The 16,242-nt window shown below is 35.9% G+C and overlaps 1 protein-coding gene across 1 annotated transcript in view; it reads right to left on the bottom strand.

The window, feature by feature from the left end:
• Positions 1-16,242, bottom strand: part of NPAS3 (neuronal PAS domain protein 3) — a 644,696-nt gene that overhangs the window by 306,739 nt on the left and 321,715 nt on the right. The window lies entirely within an intron of this gene.

Below are 16,242 nucleotides of genomic sequence, written 5' to 3'. Positions count from 1 at the left end.
TTCAGCTCATCAGAAGAGATAGTGTATTTTCCTTTAAATTTCTATGTACAGAGCCTAGCAAACTGTCTATATATAAACCATGAACAGAGATAACAATTTTAACTACTATTTTCTCACAGACTTCAAAAAGAGGAAAAACAAGCATCTGCAAGTAATAAAATCATTCAAAACTATCTGCATATTTTTAAACACTGTCACTTGCAGATACAGTGTTGAACGTTCCTAAATAATTAAACATATTTCAGAACATTTCTAGTACATGTTCACCTTTCTTTTTTTTGGGGGGTTGTATTAAAAAAAAAACTGAGAAAATAAGGTAAGCATTTACTTAATATATTCTGAAATATTATTTACACCTATTATTTTGATGCATTCATCAACAAGCTGCAAAGACTGTAATGATATACATACACATGCTTATTTAATTTCATAAAGTTTCAGATCTATCTCTGTACATCCATATTAATACTTTTTTTTAAAAAAGGGAACTTGCTCTCTTTCCACCCACCATTCCTTTCCGTACCAAAGGCTATTTTCTTCAAAAATTGTTGTTTATAGTAACGTAACTTAAAATCTTTTTTGCTTTTTATTATCTCACCTTATACTGTAGCAACATACAATTGCTTAAGAAAATTATCAAAACAATAAAATATCTTTAAAGATGTCTATTACCATAGCTTGGAAATATTTTTATTATAAAAATATTATTAGCAGTTTATCAGCAAAGTGGGGAAAGTCTGTATACTAATATCTCTTATACCTGTGAAATCTAATTTCACTGTTACACATAATTTGGGAGTAATGGAAAATGCACATATTCACAGAAGGTAGAATTAAAATACCAGACTTGATATATTCAATTTTCTGTAGTTAGAGGAGAAATCAATCCACAGGATTATTTATGGAAAAAGTCAGAATGAGTAAAAATTAGGTCATAATTTAATATGACCATAAAAGCCCATAAAAGATACTGAGCAACAAAATATAAGCAGGCTGAAAGTGTGGCTAAGCTTGTATACTCTATTAACTGAAGTACAGGTCATTTAGACCAGGTTTGGAAATGAATGGCAGTCATAGATTTTTGTCAGATTCTGATTGCCATTTGCATGGTAAGTTAATGTCTTCTGGAAGACTCCTGAGCTCAGCCAACAGAAAATATGTTGTTCAAAAGGGGGAATACTAACCTTAAGCACTTAATTTTAATTTTACCTTCCAAAAGTACATTCTGTACAGTGTTTAGTACTGTGGCCTGTATGTCTGTTTACTAAATTAAGTGTGTTCTAGCTTCTTTTGCCATCCTGCCAAACTCTATTTATCATAGCTAGTGTGCCAGACTATTTACCTCTTTAGTATATTTAAAATTATTTTTTGTTTGCTGCTGTTGACTCTGTTGCTGAGTCATATACAGTATATAATAACAAAAATATTGCCTTTTACTGCTTCTCACTGCATTGTATGATACTGTGTATTGTATGACACAAAAATATATCACAGAGCACAGAAAAATTAAAAAACAAGTCTTTGATTTATAAGAAGCTAATAAGAACAGTGCAGTATAACTCTACATATAAAGTCAAAACCTTCCCCATCATACATGTGACCAATGAGCAGCTGTTGTATTTTCACACGTAAGGAGGGTGCTGCAAGACCTTAGACTTTGCTGGTGGTAAGGGCATGGCAAAAGTGTTTAATAGCTCTGAAGCAATTTGGCATTCAGTGCAACAGAAGTCCAAACTATCCCATGGAAACCTTTCTGAAAAGAAGGGTAGCTTTTTGACTAAGCAATGCTTTTTCATAAGAAAGGAACAGTTTTGCATGGAAAATTTCAAGAAAAAAAAATCAAAAACCCTGTTTTCTTTCCCTTTCCATGGACAGAAAGATGAAAAGTTCTGAGGTCATCTTCCCTGTTAATCCTCTGCCACCCACCTTCTGGATTGTCTGACCTTTGCCAGTTGCAAGCCAGAGATGGAGATGGTGGTGATTGTTTACGAATATTTTCTTCTCTCTTCCTCAAATATCCCTCCACATACCCTCCCCCTCCATCTATTTGGGGTCCACTGCAGCAGGAATACTGCTTCAGAGCTGCCGTGGGGCTACAGTGTAGGGGCTGGAATAGAAGGGAAGGTAAAAAACAAACGAACGCCAAACTATATATACACGTAGAAGTCTTGGTGGCCTGCGTGACTATTGCTTGTTTTTGCATGAGTGAGTACATGTATCCAAATGCATGACTAGTGCTGATGTTTGCTCTCTTTGCAGGGCTCTGCGTGTTCCAAAGATCTCAGAAACATACATCCCACATTGTAGAAAACCTGTCTCTACCAAGGGGAATGCAGATCTGTTTCTGGGCACCCTAGCCACAGCAGCAAAACATGTTCTGAAGCAGAAGCACACCAGAATGGCTGTAGGATTTGTATCACAGAGCAGAATTAATTCCAGATCCCAAGTCATAATTGAATTATGATTCAAAAGTAATTCAAGATGAAGATGGAGGTATCTAACACTTGTTTCCATTCTCACAATACAACCCAAACATATACTTCCATAGAATAGTGCAGTGAAATACCGATCTCAAATACAGCACTTCTTGGAGCATGCATCAAGCCAGAAACTCTTCTAAGAACTGGATGCTATTCTCTTATCCTATTCTGAAGATAATGGAAAAAGGTAACTGATAATATAAAACATGGAATTGGAGCATGTCTTGTGCTAGTAGAAAATCTATTATCATTTTATGGGAATTATAATCATGTGGTTATGAAACAAATTATCACATTGAGGTATCTGCCTTGCTGAATATAGTTTAGGACTGTGGATGCTGTGTAAGAATATGATGCTGAAAACAGCGATGTGTATCTAGATCTTCTATATGCTTATATTTTATTATACAATCAGAATATTTAAAAATAATTTTGAATCCAATCAACAACTAGAATAGCTTTAGAATGTTGCTAAGTATTTTGATAAATAAGGGCTCCTTTCTGATTTCCTGTGGGTCAAAGGTCAGGCTGTTATTTTGGGTAATCAACATGTGAATTTTGTAATAAATACACTGTAAAAATTAACACGGGTTAATCACAAAGACATAAAGCGATATAAAGCTGATATGACAAAAAAGCCAAGAGCTTTGACTAATCATAAAACTGTATGTTACGTGCTATCTTAATTTCTATCATCAGATTAGAAATGCTGGTACTTGCTAATAATGAAGTGGAAATACAAAAAATTAGAATATTTCAAGAAAAGAATATACCTTAAAAAATAAGTAAACAGGAAAGCTAATTAAACTTTTTAAAGACAAGTTCTCTGCCTAAGAGTAGTCTTGGCTCTGCATAAATAGGGTTTCCTCTACAGATGAAGAAGTATTTCTGTTAACCTGATTACTTTTGGTGCCAAAGATTTATTTGGAAATAAATATGTTAAGATTTAACTTTTGAAATCCAGATTTCAGTGGTTTTTTTTTTTGCCCAAAACTAAAGACAAGCCCCCAGAAAGGGGGGTGAGGGGAAATGACAGCAGGTCAGAAGCTGACTAGCTGCAGATCCAGACTTAAGCCCCAGCTGTAAACATCTAAAATAGTAAGACCCAGCCTTGAGTAATCAGTAGTTTGCTGGCTTGTCCTCTCACCAGGCATAGGGAGGACATGGCTTTGTTTTAGCATTTTGAATCAGGCTGGAGAGAGACCTGAACCCAGTATACTGGGGTGAGTGGGCCAGCTCTGGGATGAAGTGTTCCCTTTTTCTGAAAAAAATTTCCATCCTGAGCATGATAACTATTTTCCAGCAAAATATTTTCTTATGGAAGCTATGAAAAGTTTCTATGTGATCAATTTTCCTAGGGAATATTTGATATTAAAAAAATTCTCAACAAACTCTAGCTGCAGCTTCTTGTCCAAACAAATGTGGAAACCGATGCATAAAAAGTGCTGTCCTTTTGAGAACACCTAGACCTCTTTCATAATGGGGTATAGTGTGATTTAACTTGTGTATGTACTAAATTCCATAGACAGGCAGCAAATACCTTTTAAATTCCTGGAGCATATAATTTCACCACATTGCCTACTACTTGTTTGTCCCTGGGAAATAGCTTAAAGTTTTGTTAACATTCAAAACAATTTCTATTAGACTGAGCCACCTGTTACAGATATCTCTTTAATAACTCTCTTGGAGCCTACTAGAGGTGACTCAATTAAATTATCTTGAAATATATGGTTATTCTTGTCCAGTAAAACACTTTATTGGGAGCCCTTTGTGTTCATAACCAACATCAGTAATAATCCATTTCCAGTTGCAAGTCGAGACAGCACCAGCCCTTAATGCTCCAATAAATAAATGGTTTAACAATTGGGAGCTAATTGTCACAGTGGGACAGCCTGGGAAGCTTGTAATCAGGCCTGTATTGTCACAATTCATTTTCATATTGTAGCAAAATAATAACCTCAGGAGCCCTTTCAAATTAAAAGAAATCTCACTTTATACTCATAGATGCTCAGTCTATGCACTTTAAATCAGATTCGGCAATTTTAGACCTGTTTAATCTTCTCAAAAGCAACAGCCAATGTTCTCCTGCTCTGTTGGGGAATGACACTTCAGCAATAAAATACCAGTTCCAAAATATGGATGGGATTCATTCAGTGGCAAATTACTTGTAATATTTTACAGATTTACTCCACTACATCTTTACTACAAATCTTATAAAATCAGCATTTATTTAAAGCACGGGTACATCTATAGACAAGTAGATATTGTAAATTATAGCCAGGATCCAACTGATAAAATAAACTTACTTGCAAAGAGCTATCTCTTCTAGAAATATGCTAATAAATCCAAACCTAACTTTCATTGTATGTAAATTCAGGGTACAACAATGCTTGAGATTTTTCTGAAATAAACTATATTCCAACTCTTCACTAAATTTGTCCTTCCTCGTGCTTTTTTTCTGAATTTATTTTTAACTAATGCTATAATACTACTAAGATTTTTAACATAGACAACTATGAACATATTCAAACAATCCATTTAAACTCAGTTAGAAAGACTCCCTTCTAAACAAGAGCTTACAAAAGACAACTAATTAATGAAAACTGCTTCACCTCAAAACTTCAAAAAATGAAAGTGGAAAAAACAAAACAAAACAAAACAAGGCTTCTTTAGTTGTTCCCAATTGCTCAGATAACAAATCCATTGACCATTTTGGTGCCACTAGCAGTCTTTGCTCCAAAAAGGCCCGGGACTAGCATAGAAGGGTTGTTACAGGCCGTAACTGAATTGCATTAGTAGAGATGTGAAAAGCTTGCAAAATACATCTACTCCAGCTGAGTTAAAAGTATTTGGTCTCTTACTTTCACAGACATTGACTTGCTCTAGCTCTTTTTTTCAAATGAAAGAAAGTTGGAAAATGAAAATGGTCACATCTTCACTAGCTTCCTTTCAGGGAAGAAATTATATGCCCACTAAAAAGAAGTTTAAAAATTGTTACTGAATTGGTTTGTGGATGCAAGCAAGTCCTTTATAATTAATTCTGAGCACAATGCTTGGATATGATCTTTTCGCAGCACCTTTGAAAAAATGTCTAAATTATTTTATTTGCACCAAGCCAAGGCTAATATGGAAAATCCTTTTTATTAAACCAGCCCTACTGAAATTTCACATCAAATTCAAAAGAAGATGAAAGCAATTTTGCTAAATGCCTTTTCAAAGATCATGTTTAGTTGTTTCTCTTACCACCCTGAATTGATTTAGTGCATCCATCCCATTAAGAACATGTATTTAAGAACAAGGTGGAGTCTCCTAATTATCACTGCTTCTTGTAAAACAAAAAGGACTAAATCTAAAGCACTTATTCAGTGTTTATTTGGTATTTCCTACTAAGACAAATTTGTAAAACCTGTGTTGAATTTGCTAAAGTCTGGCAAATACTATACCTAGTAATCTTTAAATTAAAAACAAAACACTGATTAAAACAAAAGACAATCTCAACAGGCTTTTAACCCCTTGTTCCATAAAAAAACCCCCAACAATCCCAAAATCTAACCCCAAATCTCAAAACAAACAATGCCACTTGTTTTCATCCCAGAAGTTTCTAGGTAATGAAAAAAAAAACAAACCCTCATGGTGACTGCCCTTTACGCACCTGATCTCTTGACCCAGGTTTCAAGGCGGTTTTTGGTTCAGAACTTTCTGCATTTCTGCCTGGGCTTTCTGCATCTTAAATATTCTTGCTGGTGTTTTTCCCAATGGTTCTTAAGAAAAGAACCATTGTTTAAAAAAAAAACACCTCAAAGGATAATCACAGAGGAAATGAGAAAAGGAGATGGATGGACAGTCAGAACAAGTCATTAAGTCAGGATAACATCGTAAGCTTAGAATCAAGAAAATATTTGGACACCATTATGCAGTATGAAATGGAAGTTTTCCTAAACATGATTTGCAGCCATGAAATGGAGGCAATAGGGAGAGGTTATATTATTTCATAAAAATTTAGTTCTGATTTTTACTATTAAGTTTTGTTAAACATAATACTTTTACTTTTTGCCTAGATTGTGTGGAATAAACAGTGACATTTGGTAGACATGTTCTAGAGAAAAAATATATAGTATGCCCCTTCGGTGGAACAGTTTTTAAATTCTAATAGAATTTCAAGGTTATTATCTATTTCAGATCAACACTGGAGGTCAGAGTTCACAGCAGCCAGAATTTACAAACCTCCAATGGGTTTTGATTGACAGCAATCAGCATCTCTTCAGCATCACTGAGGGAACAAAGTACAGGTCAAGACAGCAGGCGATTTCATCTGTCATTTTTAATTATCTAAATGATATTCACAGACAAAACCTTTCCCATCCATCAGGGCATCGCATTACCATAGACAATGTTTGTTTAAAGAAGAGGCCATAAAATCAAACAATTATGAATGCAGACAAGCCTTGCTATTGACTGCATAAATAATCAAGTGAGATTTCCAAAACTCTCTACTAATGAATTGGTAGATTGCTGGCAGGAAGTGGCAAGTAATAATACAGACAACAATCTAATGTTCTTATTGACTTTTACTAAAGCTTGGCTACAGTAGCAAAGATCCAAAAATGACGTCAAGCAAGGTTTCCATAGGAGCCGTATTGATATCAGTACACTGCTAAAATACAAGTAGTTAACTCCTGACCTTATAGTAGGACCAGCAATCCCCTGAGAGAACTGAAACACTAGCAGTACAATACATCATGAGCTGAGCCAACAGACTCAGGGGTCTGACAGTGTTACTGCGCTGGGAAGGGTCCCTTCTTTTGCCATGTATAACATTGTAATCTGCCATAATTCAACTGCAGTTCTGAAAATTAACTCAATTTGAGTCTGTTCTATGAGTAAATAAACATTTTTGTAAACTGAGAGTGAAAAGTTATGAAAGATACAGTGTACAGAATAGAGTCTTTCAGAACTGAATGGTCTCAAAGTTTTTATCCTGATGTCCCTAACAAGTTAACAGAATGCACAAATGGTTTAGAGGCCAGAATCTCAGATGACTTGAATCACCGTAAGTCATGTTGCTCCATAAGAGTATTGGTTTCATTAATCAGAAATGCAGAAAATGATCTTTTCTGCCTAAGACACACAAGTTGAAACTAGTGAGAATCTCTTTCTAACAATCTAACCTCTGAGATCCCTTTGAGGAAGAAAAGGGTACAGAATGATGATATGCGAAATGGGCAGTACATCTCTGTTCAGTGGGGCAAAGCTTATGATGTCTTTTCTCCCACTAGGAAACCTGAGCAGGATTTCTTCTTTGGGTAAAGGCTAAAAGGAATTAGGGTTAGCACAAGATGCACTGTGAAGACTACAGTTTTTTGCAAAGCCTGTGAGGATGGTTATTAAAACAAAAAAAAAAGAGAGAGAGAAAAAAAACTATAGAAATGTTTCCCCCCATTTCCACATCTAGACTGGTGTTCCTTTGACCTGAGAGGATATCACTAACCCTACAAGTCTTGCACAGCTTGCCCTTATGATGTGCCTGGAACTGATCTGGCAAACAGTACAGAGCAAAAAACAGTTTTGTACTTCAGAATCTCAGTAGTTTATCTTGCCAAACAAAATAAACCAATATACATTTACACAGTCTTACAACTGCCAGCTGTGTTTCTGGGACTGTCCGTTGCCTCTGAGTAAGCCCAATCTAGTTCACTGATGGTCTCGCGTTACCTCAATCACATTGTTCAAATCTTTATTACCTCTTAAAGATCTTTCACAGATGTTAAAGGAGGAGGAAACTTGACTGATCTCAATGGGCTTCCAAAAAGCAAGGTTTTCAAAGGAAACCTGGAAAAAGCTCATGATCCAGAGAGATAAAAGATTATAATTTGATCTTGGATCACATAAAGAAATGTGATATCTACTTAGTCCATGTGACCCACCTTCTGGCCTAAAAAATTAGTGGAAGAGCTCTTCCCTTCCTTCCCCCTCATCTATTACTGATTGAATCATCCTCAAAGAGTACAAATGATTCTAAGCGTGGTCATGAAGGCTAAAGAGACATTGCAGATTGCATCCTTCTCTGGCAGTTCTCCCCCTTGAAAACATAACTGGTAACAAATGCAAAGCATCAGTTTTTTTACATGGAATTGTGGAATTGCTCCTAGCAAACAGAACAGAATGCAAAATCTACTCGGAATTCCTTCACAGTATGTGCTTTCCCGTACTGGTAGCCAGAAAACAGACGCATTAAGATTGCAGCACTGGCTTACAGCTCCTAGAATTGAGTCTTTTAGTTTAAGTACCATAGGTTCACTTTCTGAGCCTCAAGAATGCCAAGTCAATAGTTGTTCTCATTACCTTCCCAAGGTGACTGTGGTACCCTAAGTTCACCACAAATGGGTGCCTGATGGAATATAATGTATTCATGTCAATAAAAGTCAGTCTAGATCAGACTGGAGTCAAGGCATTGACATTCTAAATTAACAATACAGTCTAACATTACAAAACACTTTCCTCAACTTGAATGAAGAGGTTAATTATCTCCCAGTTCAGATTTGGATAACTTGACCATGGTTGTACGCACCAATGGGAGAGACAGACATGTAATTCAGATTTACATTCGGGATTCTGGGTCTGGGAAGAATCTGAGTTCCTAGAGAAGGCAGATGTTCATAACCAATAATTTCACTGACATTATTATAACTACAGGTGTTCCTATATGAGATGCCTCTAGCATACACTGCTAAAATTGTAACCGGAGGAATTTCTGCTAAAATTGTACACAGAGGAACTTGGTAAATACTTGTTACGAGACAAGAAGTGACTATTCCCTAATCTGGAGATTTTTATTCTATGCATTTCACCAGGAAGCTTTCACCAATTTTTTATTTAATTTTGTAAGCTTAATACTATGATTTATTGAGAGTTACCGTATCTTCCCCTTAGGAGCTGCTTTTTGTACCACTAGCACTGCAAAAAAGACTTTAAGTTTACATTAATTGTATCATAAAACTTATTTATTATATTGTAAGAGCTATGGATAAATATTTCAGGGTTATCAGAATCAGTGCTACTTTTCCCCACGAAAACAAACTATTTAAAAAGAAAACTAGAATATTTTGAAATATTTAAAGAAAAATAGCTCTCTAAAGTGTTAAGTTCTGTTTAATAACATTTCTTCCTTTACTAAAGCAATCATTTACACCATGGACAGTCTGAATTAAAATAATCCATCAAGGCATCATAGTTTGGTTGCAGGCAGTAACACAAAGGAGAATGCCATGGCAACAAACCAATGGAACTGTAGAGGTTTCATACTTTCATCAGAAAAAGGGATAGTCTCAGCTAGCATCTTTCTCAGAGAGGAAGCTGCCAAGATTTATATGAAGCATTACCTTTAGAAATGATGGTTAGAAAGTTTTTAATAGGACACAAGCCACTTTTGATTTAGAGAAGATTTCTTCTACTTATATGAAATGAAATGCTCTCCTGCTTCCATGTACAGTGAAAAGAATTTTATTTTACAAGTTCCCTAGACTTCACGGAGAATATTCATAAACTCTAAATTTATTTTTAAGAGGGTGGTGATATCTGGTCCCAGAGCTTTACCCTGAGGCTCCCCTGGAAGAAAGCAAGTGTTAATATAAAGTTCATACGCGAGATCTTGACCTGAGAGGCTAGGCACTATAGATATTATTGTTTTTCAGTGAATAAATTATCTTACTTCTCCCCCAACACTAGCAATCAATGATATTTTCAGAAGATAAATGATTTCTTATGGAAAATCTGTTTTACAGTACATTTTGGATTTCTTTCTTTTCATAGTTATCTTTTAAAAGGTAAGGGCATGTTCCAGCAAAGCACTTTAACCATGAGATTACTGACATAAAGTTAAGCATGTATTTAAGTCTTTTGGTAGGTTGGTGACCTAAGGAAGTTGTGATCAGCTGAAGCTCCTTGAGAAAACCAATAATCAAACTTAAGCAGTTAAACCATCTTTTCCAATGGCGCCATTATTCCAGTGCCTCACATGGAAGCATTCTAGGTTTCAAAACAGGAAAGCCAGGAATAAGAACACAGTAAGCAAAAAAAAAAAAAAAAAAAGTCCACCTAAATTTTCTTTGCTGAAAACTTATTGGTTATTGGTCTCAGAAACCTGACTCAGCCTCATTAGCTACTGATACTGCTTTTTCATCAACAACAAAAAAATTACCAGAGGATGACAAGTGTCAGGTATTTTTCAAACCAAATCAATCTAGAAGTATTCAGTTGGTGTAATTAGATATTGTTCTATTTCAAATGGATCAGTGGTTGCATAAAATAAGATTCTGTCACGTGACCAAAAGCCAAAATACAAGATCAACAATAAATGCAAAGGAAAAAAAAAGTCTGAACAGCAAATAATTCTCTCCTTGAACGCAGAAATCAGGGTAATATATGCTTGCACAAAATAAAACAAGGAAATTATCTTGAAATAAACGAATCTTAATGAATGATTTTGTTATACTGACAGGGTGCTACTAATAATCTTGTTCTTAAAAGAGGTACTTTATTTGAAGTAGGAAATCTTTCTAACTACAATGAAAGCTGTTATACTCTTTGGCAAAAGCCTTTGCAATACAGGATACATTCAGTCATTTCCCTCAGCAGCACATGGCATTCAGTCCTTGATACTATTTCTCCAATCATTCTTACCATAATCTTTTTGTTTCTGCTTATATGCATCTAGTAAGAGAATCATTTAAACACATTTTAAGTTAAGCATTTACTTAAGAGTACTGTTGAACTGAAGTACAGAACACAATTACAGACAAGTCTGTTTATCACAACTGATTAGCCAGACAGACAATATGTGCTGTCAGGACTGGACAATTTTCAACTCTGATTCATTAATAGTGATACGAATCAGGAACATCCGCACTGGAGTCAGTGGATTACACAGCTTAAAATCAGGGTGAAAAGAGCCACAGGACTAAATTATTTATATTTGTAAGGTCCACACAGTGGACAATGTTTCTTCCTTTTTACCAAAGCATTAAAAGCTGGGGAAGTAAAGTGCCACTTAGGTGCTGCTGTAAATTTCAGTAGGAGAAGGTAACATCTGTCCTAGGTCCTCTACCAGCTTACAAACTTCTAACAAGATAAAACTTCTAGCAAGACACAAAGCTGAGGGAGGGGTCAGTTTTTTAATATTTGAGAACTTGTGCATTCTGAATAAAGAATGTAGCACTGCTGGAATGAAAACTTAACAGTGAAAAGCACTTTCATGCAATCAGTCAGTTCCACATGCTGAAAACTTCTGGATAAACGTATGGTCTGAATTTCCTCCTTTCTACCCACCTATGTAACCAAAAACCAGGTCTCACCTTCAGAGTGAAAACCCAGTTACATTCATTGAGACCAACTGCGATAAAGTCTATTAAATTGTCATTGGGGCTTCAGTAATCATTACGGTTTTTTGGTTTCAAAAAGAAATGCATCTGGGCTAGCTTCTCAGCTATTCTGACTTCTGTTCTGCTAGTCTGTTAGCTACAAGATTTTGGTCCTTGTATTGTATTGTAAAAACTAGCTTTTATTTGTAGAAACTATGTGCATTCAATGTTTTTCACACTACATTAATTTACTGTGCTAGGTGTTCTAATCTTTTATTTGGACTGAATTTTTAAAATGCCATTAACTACATACTGTGACTCCTGCAGCATAAAGTTCATGAAGGAATTTGACTCAAGATGATTAGCTAGAAATTTATCAGATGTGACCTTAAGGTTTAGCTACTGTAGCAATATTTCAAAATACAGCATTTAGGAAAGAGGAGCATGAAACAGAAACACTGCCACATCACTTTTTATTATTCCTCTTAAAGATCTTTTTCAGTATGGATGGTGCTGGGGAGCTCACATGAATGGATCACAACCCTACAATTCTGGTCATAAAAGAATGCTTGTATCTACATGTAATCATCTTCAGTGCTTGCTGAGTAAGCACTGCACAGCTGTATCCTTTCTTGTGTGGACAGGATGGCCAAACCGAAATGTCTGTGCTCCTGCCCGTTCTTTAAACTCACCATTACTACAGTCTGTAATGTTATTCACTACTGGTTCCCCATTAATACTTTTATTTTGAACAGTGACAAACAAGAAGATTCACATCTGAATCTTTCACATGACAGGACAGAGTAAAATACACAGGCATTTAGGCTTGTAAAATGGGTGTCTGTAGAATGCATCAGTTTAAATGAATAAAACATGGCATACTTGAATAATCATTAAATAACATCACTTCAAATTTTAATGAAAATAGTAATTCACCAAAATATTTGCTATTACACTATTTAGGAAAAATCCTCACCCACCTTCCCTGGAATTATTCTCATAAAATTCATGTTAGTCTGAGTCCTTTTGATCTGCCAATGTTTGGGGGACAGTCATAAAATCCATATAATAAAATTCTAGACAACTGCAGTTAATGCAGTAAATGCATAAAACATCACATAACTGGCTTTGTTTAAATGGAGTGCTTCTGCCAGAAAAGATACAATTCATCTGTAGTAAGAAAAATCTGGATTGAATACAGTTTGTTTAAGCAGCACAAGCAGCAAAATAATAATGAAGAACATTTTTAAAGGTTTTAATACTTTTCAGCATGGGATTTCTAGGGGAACTCCCTCCAAAGTTTTTATTTTATCTTTTCTTATTCTTATATGTAATAAAATGCTTTATTAGAAATATGATTATGATGACATACTACTCTTCAACGTGTCTAAAATTGTTTGTCACAAAATCACATTAGGACAATCAAATAATCAATATTCAAAGTACTACATATATTAGTGCCACAGAGCAAATGAACTACAGTGGAACTCTACTATTGTATAAGAAAGACAAACAGCAATAAGGCCTTATCTCCTCTTCACGGGACATTTTAGTTTTTAGTTTTAATTTTATGTCCAATTTTATCTCAACTCAAGAGAAGTTTATTAAGACACAATTTACCTCTGTTTTAGTAGGCTAAAGCGGTAAGAGATGGGCGTCTAGGTTGAAATATTTCCCTTTTAAAACAAAACCAAAAAGTCTCTTTGCCCACTCACTATGAGCACCAGTTAAAAATGATAAACACACTTGATAAAATAACACCTTTAAGAGAAGTATTATTGTTGTTGTTATTAACAACACTTTAAAATAAAAGTACATAATTGCTAAACTACATTGAAATCCCCAGGGTAGAAGCATGTTAAGCCACATTAGTTTCAAATGACTAATATTTTTATAGTACTAGCTAAATGAATTAGTAATTATTGGCTACTTATTTTAAAGGATTGCCATTTTTTATTTCAAGAGCTATGAAGTACACGCTGTACTGTCAGTAATCCTTTCAGTACCATTCATATCTAAAACAAAAAGCATTTGTGTTTTGTAAAAACATCATATGTAAACACATAGGAGGCTTCTACAGCCCTCCAGACTTACAAGATCAGCTCCCAGCAATCCCTATATGCCATACACATTTTATATTGGAAATTGTTGACCAAGACTTCTCAAAATTAAAACATACTATCAAAGATTTGGGAGAGGGCTGATAAAACTAGCATGTATTCAATGCTTGTGTTCACAGCTTCCTTTCCATGTCCACTGTTCTCTCTCTTGCGCTCTTTGAAGAAATATCCATCTGTATTCAAGATTAAATTCAGCCTTGGCATTTTGACCACTTAATGCTAACACTGAATTTAGTCTAAGGCTCCAGGACAGGCAAGAAGCAAATGTTCCACTGATGAATACAGCTACCACTGAAAGACATTACTGGCAATTAAAGAAGATGGTTTAATCTTCCTTTCCAACTTCTTGTCTTTTACACCTTCATCCTGCAAAGGAAGCCTATGCGCTGAGTTTCTCAGTCCTGGGATATGGTAATGCTGGCATCAAGCATTCATTCTTAAATAAATATTTCCATTTCAAACTCTTTGCAACTTTCAAATTCTTATGCAAGTGAAAAGCAGTATTGGATAAAGAACATTGCTGGAGAATAAAATATTGGGGGGGGGGCGGCAGGGAGGGAGGCAGAGACCCTCGTCTCTGTCACAGGATTTTCTCATTCACTAAGATTGCTCTGCATGGCACGAGTGTAGTTGGCCTTCACACGGTTTTGAAACTGGGACAGCAGAGTCAGACAACGTGTTTATTAAAGAGAAGCTATTTCAGGGTTTCTGGAGATGTAGGCTTATTTAAGAACCTATACTGATTCTCCCAGGGGAATGAACAAGTAAACATTAACTATGTTTCTTTTCCACACACACAAAAAAATGCATGTAATTTGCAGTCCTTTCAGATAGATTCTTTTTCTTTTGGCACTTAAAAAAATGCTATCATTTCCTCACTGTGTGGCTTCTTTTTATATGCCTGCATAAGCAGAAAATAACCTTATGCATCACAATCTTGCCATGAATGGGAAGAGCCCCCATACAATCTCATAGGACATCTTTCGACCTAAACTGGCCTTACAATTGTAACAGCACTGCATCAGAAGACTTGGCTTATCCATTCAGTGACTGTGCTGGCTGGGATCTCTAATTCACTGGGAATACAGAAGCTGCTCAAGTTTGGAAGCCAACTGCTGGTGTAACACTGACAGATACAGGACCCATATGCCCAAGTCTGGATAGGATTCCTGTATTGCTGGCATCTGGATGTCAGCTTTCCTTTCCTGGCTCTACTGCTGGCTTTGCTGATAAACCCGATTGTCTGTCTGCTGTGGGTCAGGCTGCTGCCCTGTAGTCATGTTTCTTGGATAGCGAGCAGCGCCTCTCTATCAAGGAGTACTATATGAGCATAGTATGCATCCCTTAAAGCTTTCGTATGCCATGACACATCTAATTCCAACATTTCTACTGTTCCTGGTGATTTAGGCACAGATGATGAAATCTTGCAGGTGCAGAGAATCTGTTTAATGTAAAAATGTGCATTCCTTGTTCAGTGGCTGGGGAGCTTTGCTGATACCATCCTTACTTTTTAATCCTAAACAATTTTTTACTGCTAGATATACTGCCACGAATTGCAAGTGAAAGATTTGGACGACACTATGAAGACACTTCTACAATGAGGAAAACACGCTACATTAAAATGTTCTATATGGTAAAGAATTCTATGTAAAAATTTGCCAATATATAATTGACACCTGTTTAGAAATTTGCATGTGTTACCACCCTTGGCAAGCACATTCTTGAGACTAAAGAAAATAAATGCTCTTTAATTGAAATGCTGTGCTCTGCTGTTGTGACTGTTCTTCCTTAGCTGCTTTGAAAAACTACAAGGAGGATTTTTTCTTTGACTTGCGAATGCAACAATACCTGCATACTTGGGAATACAACAAAGCTTGGTAAGACCCATAAATCAAGAAATGTTAACCATTTCCTCAGGTAAGAAACAGGAAAGGCCACTTTCCATTTTCATTCTTACTCTCCCAAAATCACAGCCTCTCCATAAGGAGGTCGCAAAAAGTCATTCTAGAACAAGGCTTAGGGGCATGCAAGCTCCTAGGTTCAGTAATAGCAGCTATAGTCACTTTCTGCCAAGCCTCCTACATGTAGATAGTTCACATCCTGGTCAGGAATAATCTGTTTGGGAGTTGGGGAAACTTTTGTAGAATGAATGCCAAATGGTGCTAATTAGCCCTTGGCAAGTCCTTGGAAGTGTGAGGGCAGTACAAAGCCAATAGCCTAAAGGTGCAAGGACCAGTCATGATGCAACTCCCTTGCCCTCCCATGGTATGTACCTAACGTATTCTG

This window comes from Apteryx mantelli, chromosome 4 (genome assembly GCF_036417845.1).
Source record: "Apteryx mantelli isolate bAptMan1 chromosome 4, bAptMan1.hap1, whole genome shotgun sequence".
Taxonomy (NCBI): Eukaryota; Metazoa; Chordata; class Aves; order Apterygiformes; family Apterygidae; genus Apteryx; species Apteryx mantelli.
This window is presented reverse-complemented; position numbering and strand designations above follow the sequence as displayed.